The sequence below is a fragment of the Canis aureus genome, chromosome 16 (genome assembly GCF_053574225.1).
Source record: "Canis aureus isolate CA01 chromosome 16, VMU_Caureus_v.1.0, whole genome shotgun sequence".
In the NCBI taxonomy this organism is placed as follows: Eukaryota; Metazoa; Chordata; class Mammalia; order Carnivora; family Canidae; genus Canis; species Canis aureus.
The window spans coordinates 51,866,745-51,883,068 of NC_135626.1; the positions used below are offsets into that span (position 1 = coordinate 51,866,745).

The following is a 16,324-nucleotide window of genomic DNA, read 5'->3' on the forward strand; positions in this document are numbered from 1 at the left end:
AAAACAGACATTATTCAAAAAGTTAAAAAAATTTTATTTTTGTAATAGATTTTATTTATTTGACAGAGAGAGCACAAGCAGTATTAACCTCACGTTAGAGACAAAAGCAAAGCTGGGAACAGTTAGACAACTTGCTTAATGTCACAGAGCAAACAACGGAGTCTGGACTCGAACCGAGAGTTCTCTCAGAGACATCTCCACTTTCTCCACAGTTCCAGATGGTCTGTCTATAAATCCCCCTGCAGCAGGACTGAATCCTCTCACTCTTGTGCTAGCTGCACTAGGGTTCATTTCAGGAAGAGCGGGTGCTCTGCACAAGCTGGTATAAGAATGTGGCTGAGGGATGCCTGGGTGGCTCAGGGGTTGAGCATCTGCCTTGGGCTCAGGTTGTGATCCCCGAGTCCCAGGAATGTTGCATTTAAGATGCTACAGAAATGCTTAGGAGGGGCAGTCCAGTGGGCAGCAGTTAGAGATATGGCCCTGGGACATTAGAGGAAAGTGAAGGCTACGGGTAATCGACAGTATTTCAAGCTATGGGGCTGGATGTCAACTCTAACAAGATAAAGATGCCTAAATATAGGTGAGGTTAATGTCAAGGAAAGGTTTCCTGGGGATATGATTTTTAAGTATCAGTTTAAAGACAGATTTTCTAAGATGATGTAAAGCTGTATCATCTTTGCAAGCATTCGATCTAACACTGCAGCCACACATTCACTGAAGGACAAATATAACAGAATACAGTGTAATGAAATACACTGAGCTGAAAGACTGATTTTACCTTATGGAGGTCAGGAGTCATGCTGTCCTCAACATGGTTAACAGCCCAGCAAAGGTGATGGGGACAGGATGAGTTCGGGTGTTCCTGGGTCCAGATCTTAACACTGTTACTAAATAATTATTACCTTAGTTAAGTACCTTAAGCTAAGTTTCAGCATATTCTTTGATAAGTAAGCATACCATGGTTATGGGACAAGAAATAACGTATGGGCTAATAACGTCTAGCACATCTTATGCATTCATTAAAGGAGAGTTGCCATTATTTATTTTCATTGTTATTTTTGTGACTGTCAGTATTAACCAGGTTAAAGCTACATTTCTAAGGATAGAACAATACTGATTTCTATCATCAAAGTGACATATGTCAGAGAGAGAAACATTTCTGATCTGAGACACTGAAAGATCATCCCATGGCTTTTCTAGGTGATATGGGCTAACTCCATCTGTTTGATGTAATTCCAACCAAAAAAGGGAGCCTAACATTAATTATTCACTTAAAATACTTGACTATTCGTGGACAATGTTACAGGTCAGTAGAGCTTCATGTACACAAACTGTACATAAATATGGCCTGAAACTAAAAGGAATGTATAGTTCTAAGTTTAAGTCTAAAGGAGAAGCGATGAAGAAAACGAGTAGTAGAAGTAAATTGAGGACTCTTCTAAAACCTTTATTTACCTAGCGAGAATAATTCATTTCAGTAAAACATAAGGAGTTAAAGATTGGTAGGCTTTTTTTTTTTTTTTTAAGATTTTATTTATTCATAGAGACAGAGACACAGGCAGAGGAAGAAGCAGACTCCATACAGGAAGCCTGACATGGGACTCAATCCTGGATCTCCAAGATCACACCCCGGGCTTCATTAAACCTCTATGCCACCAGGGCTGCCCAAGATTGGTAGGCTTGATGCTTAAATGCATGCAGAATATTTTTTAAAAATACGATTTTTTTAATAACCACAGAGCCACATAAGTGGAGTTGTACATGATTTCCAGAAATGAAAGAAATAAGAAACTTGTAGTAGGTAGAAACTAATAATGCCACTTTTAAAGAGGTACAAGTAAAATAATGATCATGTACGTACATGTTGCTGAGAAATGTATTTATGCTTCTATTGGTGCTATTACACTCAGATAGCATAGCAGCTAAGAACATGCTTCTGGATCGATATTTCCTATAAATAAATCCCAGTTTCTGGGCAAATTACTTAACAGTAGTGTGCCTCAGTGTCCTATTCTATGAAATAGTACCTAACCCGTAAAATCTGTTAGGAGAAATAACTGAACTAGTACACATAATGAAGTTAAAGAGTTTCTAGAACATGGTTAGCATCCACAAGAGGTTAATTTTTACATTATTTATTATCGGTATTATCAGCATTTTTATGTAATGGAATAAAAGTACCTCAGTAAGCTTTTCTCACTTTCTAAATGCACCTCATCGATTGTACTATTTATGCTCTGAATTGACATCTGATGTTAATTAGTATTATAGGCTCTTAGTTGATACAGGGCGGTAACTAAAATTTAAGCAAGAATTTTCTCAATATTGTTTAAAGTGTCTTACATCTGGTAAACATGTATGGGAAGAAAAAAGGCAGGATAAAGACCCTATGCTAGAAAAAAACGTGACAAAGTTCAAAAGATGAAGATCTGAGTGAATATGTATGGGAAGGAGGCAATGTGAACCCTAAAGTTTCTATTGGATATTCTAATAAAGGATGAAGGACCAATTTCTGGTTTGGGGCTGTTTTCTCCATCTTTGAACACTGGGCAAAGAGCCGCCTAATTTACATATGTCTCATCTCCCATAAGGGACAGAGAAGTCCAGCCAGGCTTACAGAGCCACTGCAAGCATCTGTTGGCATTTGTGGCATCTATTGACTATCCAGACATCCCAGAGTTGGCCTGGGTAGTTGTTCTCTACCGTCCTCAGGCTGAGAGGTCCAGGGACAGACATACTGTTAGGGCTGCTTAAGAAGAGTGCAAACCAATCCATGTACCTTGGGACCCCTCCTGCCTAGCCCAAACTCACAAACAAACCAAACCCAATTCCTTATGTCTAATATATGAATTGAAAGGAATGGTGCTTTCTACATTTACTATGACGCCCAATTAAATAAATTTCTAATTTACAAATAAATGTATGTCAAGAATACTTCATTTGATTTGCCTTATACAGAGTAGAAATGCAATAGAAACCAACGATTCAGGCCCAACCAAGGGCAAATATTTTATGTTTTTAGCTGTAAGGTATTAATCAGTAACAAACTCTGTAACTGCTTTTTGATCTCCAACTTTGTTTTTTTGTGATTACTGCTTCCACTTGGCTGAATCATTTTGCTTCTCATATCAAAGATAGCTAAGAAAACTATGTACTACCAACTTAATTCAAAATCCATTACATAATGAAAAATAAATATTTTGACAAAGATATTTCAGAATCAGAACAGAAAAGGTATCTAATTGCTTGAAAATTACCTATAGACCTATAAATTGCTTTCCTCTCATATACATTTACTTAGTTCTTCACCTTCTGAACCGCATCACATTTTTTTCCGGCACAGGGTCTTTAGTAAGCAAGTTACATTATGTACAATAGTGATCTTTAGCATTTATATACAGAAATTGGTGATTGGTAGGAACAGAGCATAAGTTTTTCACCATTGCATTTATGGAGGAGGCTGTCCTCCTCTGAGAAATCAAGATGAAATCACTTTTTAAGGTTTTACACACTGATTGGAATAGATTAGATTTTGGTCTCCCTATGTTTGAGGAAAAACATTTTTGTAATTAATAATAATATATTAAATAATAATAGTATATTTCCTACAACTATTTTGATGTCTCTATTTTTAATTATCATTGTACAGTTTCTATAGTGACGTAGTATTTTAATTTTCATGCTCTATTATTTTTATCAACATTTCATAAGCTTATTTCTTAACCTTCCTTATTCATAATTATGAATTATGTGGGGCAGCCCCCGTGGTGCAGCAGTTTAGCTCCACCTGCAGCCTGGGGTGTGATCCTGGAGACCCAGGGTCGAGTCCCACATCGGGCTCCCTGAATGGGGCCTGCTTCTCCGCCTCTCTCTCTCTCTCTCTCTCTGTCTCTACGAATAAATAAATAAAATCTTAAAAAAATAATATGTATGAGAAGTTCATGTGTTAACATTTTTTTCAAGAGCTTTTCAGTTCTTAGATTTTCAATGCCTACTAGTATGCTGTTATTAAAAAATAAATAACTAATAAAACTTTGGAAATTTACTCCAAGCTTAGAGGCTATAAGAATGCCATAGTTAGGGCAGCCTGGGTGGCTCAGCAGTTTAGCGCTGCCTTCAGCCCGGGGCGTGATCCTGGAGACCCGGGATCAAGTCCCACGTCGGGCTCCTTGCATGGAGCCTGTTTCTATCTCTGCCTCTCTCTCTCTCTCTCTCTCTCTTTCTGTGTGTCTCATGAATAAATAAATAAAATCTTTTAAAAAAGTATATAAAAAAAGAATGCCATAGTTTTGCTTTAACATTTAATCATAAGTAATGTAAGGAAAAAAAACTAATTTTATAATTATAATAAAATTTGGCACTCAGTTAGTAATAAGCACAAGAAAATAGCAAAGCCATACCCTTGTGCAAACACACTTTATATCTGCCTGCTCTTCTTTATATATGTGATATGATAGATCATAAATAAAAAAGATAACAAGCCTTTTCCTTGTTCAAGGGTAGGTGCCTTTACGAAGTCAATGTCTAAAGATGCTTTCTCCACATTGCCAGATTAGATAGTAAGGGTGGAGAGAAAAATATACAGACATGGTGTAGCTCTAGTCATTTTGAGTACAGTGTTCATTGAAGTTGTTAACTAAATCACATGAAACAACCTCTTTTTCCAGAACAGTGAGTATAGTAAGATTTCTAAGGATAGATTTTACCTAATTTTAATTAGCAAAGATCCCAGAACTTTATACAATCATATTCATGACTTGTAATATTTTCTAAAATGTAGAAATAGTTCATTAGATTTCTATTAATACTGTGTATATGAAACAAAAAACCGAGGAACATAAACTAATTGGTTTATATGTCGAAATTAAAACTAATAAAAGGGATACAAGAATTATGTCCTTTCCATTTGATATTAGAATCCTCTCTCTCTGAGGTTAACTATAATCAATCATACATATAAATATGTACATATGTTAAATGACTAACCTGGTGTTACTACTACTCCATTTCCATTGACCACAGGCCTCTCTTCCTCTTCTTCCTCGGGAGGCTCTATACTGGCTTTCTCCATGTTGCTCACTGATTTATTCCTCTTCCGTTTTCCTTCAGCACTTGGAGTGGCTCCCGGAAGTATCTGGTCTGTTACATTTAATAATAATGGTGCTGGTTCTGCTGGAGGCTTTGGCGTGCCATAGTAATTGTCTGCAAATGATACCAAAACTTCAGGGAGTTAGAGATTTCTCTTACTGTGTGTACAGTCTGTAAAAAATAGAAATTATATTGATAAATGTATATCCTGTTTCTTGCACATACGTGTATTTTACATGCATACAGATATATGGCTTTGTCTCCTTTCACATTTTTATATGCATCTTTATTTGTTGCTTTTACTATATTGGGCTTTAATGCTTAAATAAAGATACAGATTTATCTTCATTTTCACCTTTTGCCAAACCAAAATATAGTCTTATGTATTAGTCTCATATTGTTCAAAGCTATTTCAAAAATATTTTTAAAATTTGATATGCCTGATTATAACCTTTTTAAAAATAATTATGTCTGATTGAGGGTGCAGATAACTTTTTTTTTTAAAGATTTATTTATTATTTGAAAAAGAGAGAGAGAGAGTATGGGCAGGGGGAAGGGCAGAGGGAGAGGCAGAGAAACAGAGGCTGTACTGATCATGGAGCCAGATGGGCAAGTCTTGATCTCAGGAACTGAAGATCGTGACCTGAGCTGAAACCAAGAGTCAGATGCTTAACTGACTGAGCCTCCCAGAGGCAATTCGTAGTTTTTTTTTTTTTAAGCATATCTCACAACAGTCTGGAAAGGCAAAGTATATTGTGCTTTTTCTGTAGCTTTCAAAAGGCTTTGACTGTTTTCCTTGATGTCCACAGTGACCTGCCCAGAGGGGTATCACCAGGCCAGTTCAGTGGTTCTCATGGCTGCTGACTGTGGGCCTACTGCCCTAATCATAGCTCTCATGATCTGAGCTATGGAATATCTGTTCCTCCCATCAGTCTGTGAGACCTCTTAACAGGGGAGATGAATTCTTATTTCTCTCTGTAATAACAGCCTGACACATAGTAGCCACGGAATCAATGCTTACCAAGTGAGCATCTTTATATATTTAAGGAAATTATTTATAGTTTAAGATTTTGATTGGTAAAGAACATCGTGGTGTTTTGTAAATATATTTAATATGCTACTGGTGGAAGGAAAACTTATGCAAACAAAATAAAAACTGCCTTTAAAGTTGTGCCCTCAATTCTAACAAGTCAGACTATTCAATCCAAAGATAAAATAGATAATTATCTCATTATAGCTATTGAATATGAAGATCCTACCATGCTCTAGACAGTTGTGTCCACAGAGCTGCAATGAGAAATGTGATAATATTATTATGAAATTAAAATGGCCAAAGACAATTTTTAGAAAGCTATCGCAATGTCAATTAAATAATTTCTGAAGGCTTATTGTTTACATTTGGAAAGTGAGTTTATATTACCTAGTTATGTTGCTACCTACTGATAAAAGCACAGCACATTATTATTTATAGGATGTTAAAGAAAAAAAAGCTTACTGTTACCACATTTGAGAAAGTCAATAAACATTTTTCACAGATGGATTTTAAGTCAATGACTGCTCTTAGATCTAGCATTTTACAGTACTCAGTTCCAAATACGTTTATCTAAACACTCATCTCTACCTGCATATTTCTATTGCATCATCACACATTTTTACAACCTCTACCTCCATTCACATCGCTAACCACTGGTGGGTGGGGAGAAGCCTCAATGTAATAAGAGCGTATAATAATTGGAAATGTTTTGGGAAGAGTACTGCAATAAAACTAGTAAAGTTATTACTGTTTTAAAGAGAAAATCTAGCAACTACCATAAAGCATAAATTCAATATATGTGAGCATATCTGGAAAACTCCTTACCTGGCTTAGCACTTTATGTTTTCCAAAAAAGTTTCCATGTATATTGAATAGTTTATATTATGCCTCAAAAAAAAAAAAAAACATCTGAAAGAGTCAAAGACAATATTGTCCTATGGAACGTGGGAAAACTGAATCTCAGTGAGACCAACCAACATACCTGAGGGCAGAGCTGGATAAGACATAAATACAGGTCATCTGATTCTTTGCCTAGCGCCATGTACACTTCGTTCACAAGCCTGACCCTCAATTCACCGAAGACCTACTAGGTGAATCTAGGTTGGAACATGTGTGATGTTTCTTGTTGGCACCAACATGGGCTGTTTTCATGGGCTTCAGCTCTGGATTCCTTCATTTACTTTGGGGCTATGCTTATCCTATCCTGAAGTTGTGATAACAACCCTAGAAATGCTTGGATTTGAGGCTTGTAATTGTCCCAAGATGCAGACTGAAATAGGAACATGTGTGGGAGGGAGGAGAGTAAGAAGAGGCAATGCCCTGGATTTGTAATTGGGAAGCTATTTGGAGACCGGCTCTGCAGGGTGCGGGGATGTCTACAGCCAAGGCTAAGGACAGACTGCTTTGCACCCTAGGCTCCAAATAACTTTACACATTCCTATGTCCATGCATTTCTTAAGCCTTTCCCCCTACAGATACACACTCCCTTCTCCTTTTCTCTTGAAATGCCATCCTTCCTCTGCTGGGAGCTCTTCACTTCAGCAAATGCAGGCCTGGAAGACTCTAGTCCAAGCCTCTTATTTTACAGCTGAGGAAATGGCATCTAGAGGATTTTTACTTGCCTAAGTACATACAAAATCAGAGTCTGGTCTCTTAACTCAGTTGTGTATGTCTTGCCGTCTCTAGTGAATTGCCAGTTTGTACACCCATCTTTCCTTTTACAATTAGTTTACATCTCCATATGTACTTTATTTTTTAAAAAAGATTTAGTTATTTATTCATGAGAGAAAGAGAGAGGCAGAGACACAGGCAGAGGGAGAAGCAGGCCCCACGCGGGGAGCCCAATGTGGGACTCGATCCTGGATCCCGGGATCATGCCCTGGGCTAAAGGCAGATGCTCAACCGCTGAGCCACCCAGGCATCCTCCATATGTACTTTATCTGTCCTGCCAGGACAACACGATTGGAAGTTCTCCAAAGAAAGCTACTTGATATGATACATCCTTGCATCTGCCTTTAGGGAGCTGCACAGCCTTCTGGTCATAGCATAATGAGATGGAATGCTAGCAAATGGCCATCTTCCTTCGAAAGCAATTTCAGAGGGAAGGAATTTCTTAGATATCCCCTCCCCCATCTCACATGAAACTATTCCCTTGTCTTTTGTGTCTTTAGCCCCATAGCCAAGTGATATTGTTATGAAATAAGAGTTTCCCAGGGCTTGCCTGCCCTGCCAGCAAACCCTCACTTCACCACTTTGAAACCACGCACAGATGTTGGGTTCTGAAAGCCAGAGATAAAATTAGAGGGGCATTTCTATTTGGAAATACTTACTAAAAACTCAGTTATGGCTATACAGATATGGGAAAAAAGTTTACTAACTATAGCCCTCTATGAAAAAGAGCATTAGTAGGTTTTTTTTTTCCTCTTAAAAATTATTCACATAGCTCAGAGCTGATTTCAGGGCATTCAGAGAGGTACACTTGTTATTTATTGCTTATGATAAAAACAATTGAACATGCATATGTAAGAAAAGGATTTCAAACTTTTAGCTCAAATCTCATTGTCTCCGTAACATCTCTGATTCTGGCAATTCTAAGGGGTCTCTTTCCAATGAACTTTTCTAAAACTTTACTAAAACTCTTAAGATTTTCCTTAAAAAAAAAAAAACAGTTTGTTGGTAGGTGACTAAATTCTCCTACTTAAATATGAATTATGTGGGGGTTCTATTCTTATTTATCTGAGTATCTTCTACAAGATCATGGTAAACATGGCATATCCTTAACATGGGTCTGTTGAATATACTAATAAAATAATTACTTTGAATCTGCAATTATTTGTGTTATAAAGTCGGCATGAAATAAATGGAGTATAAGAGGTTTTTGGTCTAAATATATTTCTGAATTACCACATAAGGCCAACCAGAGAGAATATGCAAAGAGACAAACATTAATTTAAAAATAAATATGGGTATCAGGTCAGCTAAGTGGGCCAAAGCAGTGTGTAGATATCATCTGGTTCATTTGTGATCAAAACTTGTGGTAGCAAGAAAGGAAAGTACTGAGTTTTTATTTTGAATTCAAGTATTTCTGCTTTCCTCAGCATTATTGTGGTGTGTGTGTATGTGTGTGTGTACTTTCCAGATCTACCCTCTTAGCAACTTTCAAGTACATAATACAGTACTGCTAACTATAATAACCATACTCTATATTGTATATTAGATTTTTAGAACTTACTCATTTTATAAGTAAACGTTTATAATTTTCGATCATCTTCAATAATTTCTCCAAACTCCCTGCCCCTGGCAACTAACCAATCTACTTGTTTCTATTTAATCTTTTTTTATTTCACCTGTAAATGAGATCATATAGTACTTGTCTCTTTGTGTCTGACTTATTTCACTCAGTATAACGCCCTCAGAATACATCTATGTTGTCAAACATGCAGATTTCCTTCTTTTTATGGCTGAACTATATTCTATTGTGTGTATGTGTGTATATACACCACATTCTCCTTATCCATCCATCCTTTGATGGTCATTTATGCTGTTTTCACATTTTGCTTATTGTAAATAATGATACAACAAACACGAATTGCAAATATCCCTTCAAGATAGTGACTTTATTTCCTTCAGATAAATACCCAGAGGTAGAACTGCTAAGATGGTATGGTAGCTCTACTTTTAGTTTTTTTTTGAGAAACTTCCATACTGTTCTCCACAGTGGCTGCACCAGTTTACATTCCCTCCAACAGTGCAAGAGGGTTCCCTTTTCTCCACATCCTTTCCAGCACTTATTCTCTCTTGCCTTTTTGATAAGCTTATCTAACAGGTGTTCAGTGATATCTCATTATGATTTTGATTTGCATTTCCTTGGTGATTAGTGATACTGAGCACCTTTTCATGTATTCATTGACCATTCGTATATCTTCTTTGAAAAAAATGTCTGTTCAAGTTCTTTACCCATTTTTTAATTGTTGTTGTTACTGTTGTTATTTTGCTATTGAGTTGTATGAATTCCTTATATATTTCGGATATATTTAATCAGAATATGATTTACAGATATTTTCTCTCATTCAGTAGGTTGCTTTTGTTGATGGTTTCCTTCGTTGTGCAGAAGTCTTTTAGTATGATGTAGTCTCACTTGTTTATTTTTTACTTTTGTTGCTTGTGGTCTTGGTGTCATACCCAAATAATTATCATCAATGTCAAAAAATCAAATAAAGAAATCAAGACTAATGTCAAGGAGCTCTTCCCTCTTTTCTTCTAAGAGTTTTATGTTTTCAGGTCCTTCAAATATTTCTTCAACATCACTTACGATGATAACATCTTCCCTAAAAAATTTACAATTGCCAAAGAGAAGAATGGCTCCTGGTGGCTCAATGGTTGAGCATCTATCTTCGGTTCAGGGCGTGATCCTGAGGTCCAGGATCTAGTCCCACATCCAGGCTCCCGCAGATATCTTGCTTCTCCCTTTGCCTATGCCTCTGCTTCTCTCTCTCTCTCTGTCTCTGTCTCTGTCTCTTATGAATAAATAAATAAAATCTTAAAAAAAAACAAAGAGAAGAATGAATTTTAAAGCTCACTTTTATTTTTTAAAGATTTATTTATTTATTTGAGAGAGAGAGCGAGCACTTGCATGAACAGGGAAGGGGCAGAAGTAGAGAGAGAGAGAGAGAATCCCAGACAGACTCCTTGCTAAGCAGAGAGCCCTACACTGGACTCCATCCCATGACCCTGAGATCATGACTTGAGCCAAAATCAAAAGTCGAATGCCCCACTGACTGAGCCACTCACTTTTAAAGTAATTTTTTAAAGTTACACTTTTAGCAAACACAAAACAGTGAAAGTGGTTGCTATAAATTCTGCAAGATGTTAGAAACATTGAAATCAACCTAAAGCCCTCTTCCAGGAGGTCAAAGTGTAGCTCTGTGATAATTTACAACTTTTCTTCCTTCACTGACTTTTCGGGTCCTATTATCACCAAGAGGACATATGAGAAGATTATCACCTCACAACTGTGCCAGTAACTGTAATAGTCCCAGCTGTGACTTGGTTTCAATAACTACCCAGTTGGCCCACTTGAAGGTATCATACAGTGCTTCTGCTGCTATTTTAACAATGGATCTTCTAGAACACTTTTCTTCTCCGCAAAGCCTTACAGTCAACACACCAAGTTGACTTTAAAGTGTCATTCATTTAATAATCAAGGTCATGTGCAGGGTGCTCTTACGCAGCCATTTAAATATACATAATGCTAATTTTAAATTCCCAGGACCCAGTTCCATTTTAGCAACTTAACAGAATGTGCTGTGTTCTCTGATAATAGAGGGACTACTTCTGTAAGTGTCCCTAAGTTATTACAGGAAATATATTCATGATTACAATTCTGCTTTTAGGACATTGCAATCTAAGTGGAACAAAAACCAAAACCAAAGAAGTAGTGGTTGGATCCAGGAGAGAGAAATGGCTTTTATTTAGTTTGTTTTCAGTTGTAAGATTTACAGGTATCTTTTGGAGTTTCTTCCCTCTACTTCTAGTTTGACTTTTGTATTAGGGAGTTTATTATCTGACTAATTTAATAAATTCTTCACATTCCAGAAAGAAAAAGGAAAAGAGAAGGGGATTAGTAATAGGTGTCTTAGTTCAGAAAATATTTGTTTTTTAGAAGTAATGGTGTTTCCTATACTGCTATGGGGCTTATTTAAAGTAGTTACTGACTTTTTAAACATAGATATCTGTGAACATAATAACTAAACATGGTATCAAATAATTTCCCATGATGATGCTCATTAGTATTAGGTTCAGCTTAAGCCTGTCCTGCTAAAAGGGAATCCACTAGGTAGAAAAGTACCTGAGGATCAGTTTAAATGCTACATCCCTCTCACACTGAATCTTTGTACTGATGCATCACTCTGTGCCTCAATTTCTTCATCCACAAAACATATGTGCTTCGGGGATCCCTGGGTGGCTCAGCGGTTTAGCACCTGCCTTTGGCCAGGGCGTGATCCTGGAGACCCAGGATTGAGTCCCACGTTGGGCTCCCTGCATGGAGCCTGCTTCTCCCTCTGCCTGTGTCTCTGCCTCTCTCTCTCTCTCTCTCTGTGTCTCTCATGAATAAATAAATAAAATCTTAAAAAAAAATATGTGCTTCATGCTTACTGTCACATCCAGTTTGAGAAATGTTTAGTTTTAATAACACTGATGTGAGGAAACTTGGAGAGATTATAAATATAATTCTTACATATATATACATGTATACAAACACACATAGAATTTGCCACCTACAGTCACCTCTGAGCTATTTCAGTAATATTGAAAAACAGAGTACAAAGAAGAAAATGGAACAAGAGTGATAAGAAAATAGGGATCTACATAGAACAGTAAATAAGAAATGAGTAATGATATCTACTTGTAAGTAAAAGGAACTATTCATCCAGTTTGCAGCTTGAAGGATGGAAGAAGAGAGATGGTACATGCCACTCTCCACACAAAGTGGGGGTAAACAGGAGAATTCTGAAAGGAAGAAAAGGAAGTATAGCTTTGGGAGACAGGAAGAAAGAAAATGAAGATTAATATTAATGATTGAACTTGGGATATAGTACAGAAATACGGAAGTCAGCAAACTGAATTGGAAGGGAATAGGAAGGCAAATTAGTTTTCAACATCTTAAGGTTGAAGTGACAGCAGGATACCCAGGCACAGATGTCCAACTGACATTTGTACAGTTGAGAGTGAAGTTCAAGATAGAGGTGAGAGTCACAGATTGGTTTTGGGGAGTATTTTGGAGGTGATAATTGAAGCCATGAACGTGTACAGGGTTTCCAAGGGAGAATGAATAAAATGGCATGGAAAAATGCCAAATGTGATGTGAACACTTAAATGGTCATGTTCTAAAATAATTTGTGATTCAAGTTTTAATCTAGATATTTTTTCAGACAAAAATTTCTAAGAGTATGAAAAACAATATATACAAAATTCTTTGGCAGTTTCAGGAGAAAGGTGTTCTAGAAATCACTTCTTTCTTCCTATGTCAACATCAACAATGATATACAACCAGAAATTCTTCTGGGGTTTCAGACATAGACAGAATGTTTGAGTTCTTGTTCTTCCATTTGATAGCCTTTGTCTGCTATCCTGATAGTGTGCTCCTAACAATTCCACCACCGTCCTGCTCCTTATAAGGCTGGAGTATCTACTGAGAGGGTCAGGCACTGCCGTCTAGGAGAATGAGAGAGGGAGCTGCCGAAGCATAATGTACAGCCTTTGTGGTTGGTGGAGCGAGGGCTCAGGACGAAGATCTTGTATTTATGAAGATACGAGTTTCTCAGGCATCACACACTCAGCTGTTCCAGGGAAAGACAGAGGAGGCAAATAGTAGCATCAATTCAAGGTTGGGGATCTTGGACAGGTGCAACAGAAAAATAGAAAAGCAAGACTGAGACAGGGGTTCACAGAGGGGTAACAAAAGGCTCAGCTGGGAAGCAGTAGTGATGTGTGTAAAACTTTTGGAAGAGGTGAAGGAAAATCAAAGGGTTAGTGACAGAAGAGACAAGCAGAGAAACTAGGACGTTTCTGGGATCAAGAGATGAAGGTCTCTAAGAGATGAGAGATGACATGTGCTAGGAGGGAGGTCGTAAGAGAAATGGATTCATGTTTAGATGTCTGGAATTCTAACAAGTTCAAGGTCCTGAGCAGGTGAGGGAGTAGCTGAAATTGAATGGCCCATGAGACTAGATTATTAGCTGGGTCACTTATATGAATGTTGAAATCTAGGTTAGCATGAAGGAAGCCTGCAGTTCTGGCTCCAAAGTCTTTAATGAATAAAGGGAATGATCAGGAGGCAGGCGACTATGGCAGGTAGGGTCAGTGACAAGATGAAGTATAGAGCTGAGAAGATTCTAGATCAAGATGGAACAGCAATGTCTAGAAGACGTGGCAGGGATACAGAAGACCAGCTCATCCTCCCCCTGGGATAGGGACCACACGGTTTGAGGGAATGGGCAGTTGTCTCTTGGAATGACTACGGAAGCAGCAGCCTTCTCGGGGGGGATATTCGGATTTCAATCAAGGGAGGAGACAAAGAGATCACTATATTAATTATTAACTAAGAAATAAATATTTTGGAGAGAGCAAGAAGGTTGCAGGGGATAGTTTAACGTAGGAGCAAAGAAACTTAGAAAAGGACATGGACGTAGGTGAGAGACTAGAAGAAAAGGATGCGGGTGGGGGTAGCACTTGGGGATGAGGATAGCAGACCCCAGAGCTGAGAGGCAGGCTGCCTCTAATGTCACTAGTCTCAGGACACACCTGCTCCCTTCTCTGGAAAGTGATGATGGCTATGATGAGGTCTGTAAAAGATTGGCACGGGCTCTCTTAGGTAAGTGCCACCAGGGGTTTCACTGAGGGGAAACAGGAGACCTGGTCCAAAAGTGACAGTGAGAGACATAAAGGTACCCTCTGTTACTGAGAGTTGCACATACACATCCAACTGTGTTCCTAATACATAAACAACAACAACAACAAAAAATCAATCACCATGAAGGTGCTATTTAAAAGGAGTTCTATCTCAGGCAGCCCAGGTGGCCCAGTGGTTTAGTGCCGCCTTCAGTCCAGGGCGTGATCCTGGAGACCCAGGATCGAGTCCCACGCCATGCATGGAACCTGCTTCTCCCTCTGCCTGTGTCTCTGTCTCTCTCTCTCTGTGTCTCTCATGAATGAATAAATACAATCTTTAAAAAAAATAAAAGGAGTTCTATCTCTATTATTTTTCCTGTTTTGTTCATTTATGTTCCTTCTTCCTTCATGTTCTATTCCTGATGTGTCTCTCTGTAGCGGACTCAATGTGGCACAGATGTCCCATACACTGCAGTGAAAAGGAAATGGTTTCCTTAGCAACAATAACCACACAAAAGACTGAAGAATTTTCTTTGCTACTCATGTGACGTTTTAACAGTTTAAGGAATCCAAACAGTAGAAAAGAATAATAAACATCCGATTGGAACATATTGCAATGGGGATACGTAGAATGAATGTAAAAAGGCATTTACTATTTATAAACAGTTGATGGAGTGATTTTAAGTGACCTGAACTTTAGCATCAATGTTTGATTTTTTTTTTTCTCAGCAAAACAGGTAAAATCACACCATATCTAGCTAAGCAGTCTGAAATATATTCTTTCAGGATAATTTCACTGTCACCTGAATCTGATAATCATAAACAAATAAGTGTTTGATCCATTACACAATAATGTCCTGAGCAATAATGGGATGTATGTCAGAGAGAGCTTTTGAAGAAAGATTTTGTTGTTCAAAGAGCACTTCTATGAACTTATCGGTCCTAACCACTCCCCTAGAAGGGATTCTTAGAATTTATAATGCCTCCAGGCTTCTGCTACCAAATTTTTGCTTTTCAGTTTTCTGTTTTAGCAGCTCTAAAGTAAAGTTTAGAATCATCAGAATTGCATCTGAAAATACACCCACTTTCCTCCAGCTCTCTTTTTCGGTAAGTTTTTTTTTTTTTTTCCAATGATCATTTGTTTAGAATTTCTTGCCAGAATGTTTACCTGCTGACAATATGGTAGTAGTGTATTAAGACTGTGGGCAAGAAAATGAGAGAGTCTGCAAATATGTGCAATTATTAGAATTTGGTAGGAATGTTTTTAAGTTGTATTTAAAGTCAAAATGTCCTGTTAAGACATCCTGGCAAGAGGATGGGGAGTATAATACACAGTTTTCATAATTTGACGGAGGAAAAGTTCAAAGATAATTGCTAAGCATGCAAGACAATTACTAGTTTAGGGAGAAATTTCATTTGGGTTCTGAAGGGACTGCTGCCAGGAGACCATCCACGCTCTGTTCAAGCCTCTGTGAAGCCACGTGGGGATCACACACCTCCCTGAGCCTGGCCACTGTGACAATTAGTGGAGTCTCCTCAAGCATTTGGCCATTAGGTTTATGATGCAAAGCAACATTGATTCTAGGATTATGAGTTTTGAAAAACTAGGAGCATGAAAAAACGATAAACTAGAGCCACTCAAGAGAGTCAGGAAATGAGCCAGAGCTGAGGACTTGAATAAAAATTAACTTGGTGCCATATGACCTCAGCCATCCACGGCCATGTTTTAAGTTCCCGGGCAGATGGCTTTTCTTAGAGGCAACTCTAAAAGCTGTGATAAATTCTGTTGGTAGAAGTAGTAAGTGCCCCTTC

At 37.8% G+C, this 16,324-nt stretch overlaps 1 long non-coding RNA gene across 1 annotated transcript in view; it reads right to left on the reverse strand.

The window, feature by feature from the left end:
• Nucleotides 1-757: 757 nt before the first annotated feature.
• The window catches only part of LOC144286916 (uncharacterized), a 93,265-nt gene continuing 77,698 nt past the window's right edge, over nt 758-16,324 (reverse strand). Inside the window, exons 3-4 of the long non-coding RNA XR_013354863.1 lie at nt 4,987-5,202; nt 758-887 (exon numbers count right to left, since the gene is read on the reverse strand). This is a non-coding gene — a long non-coding RNA (uncharacterized LOC144286916). The remainder of the gene's footprint in view (nt 888-4,986; nt 5,203-16,324) is intronic.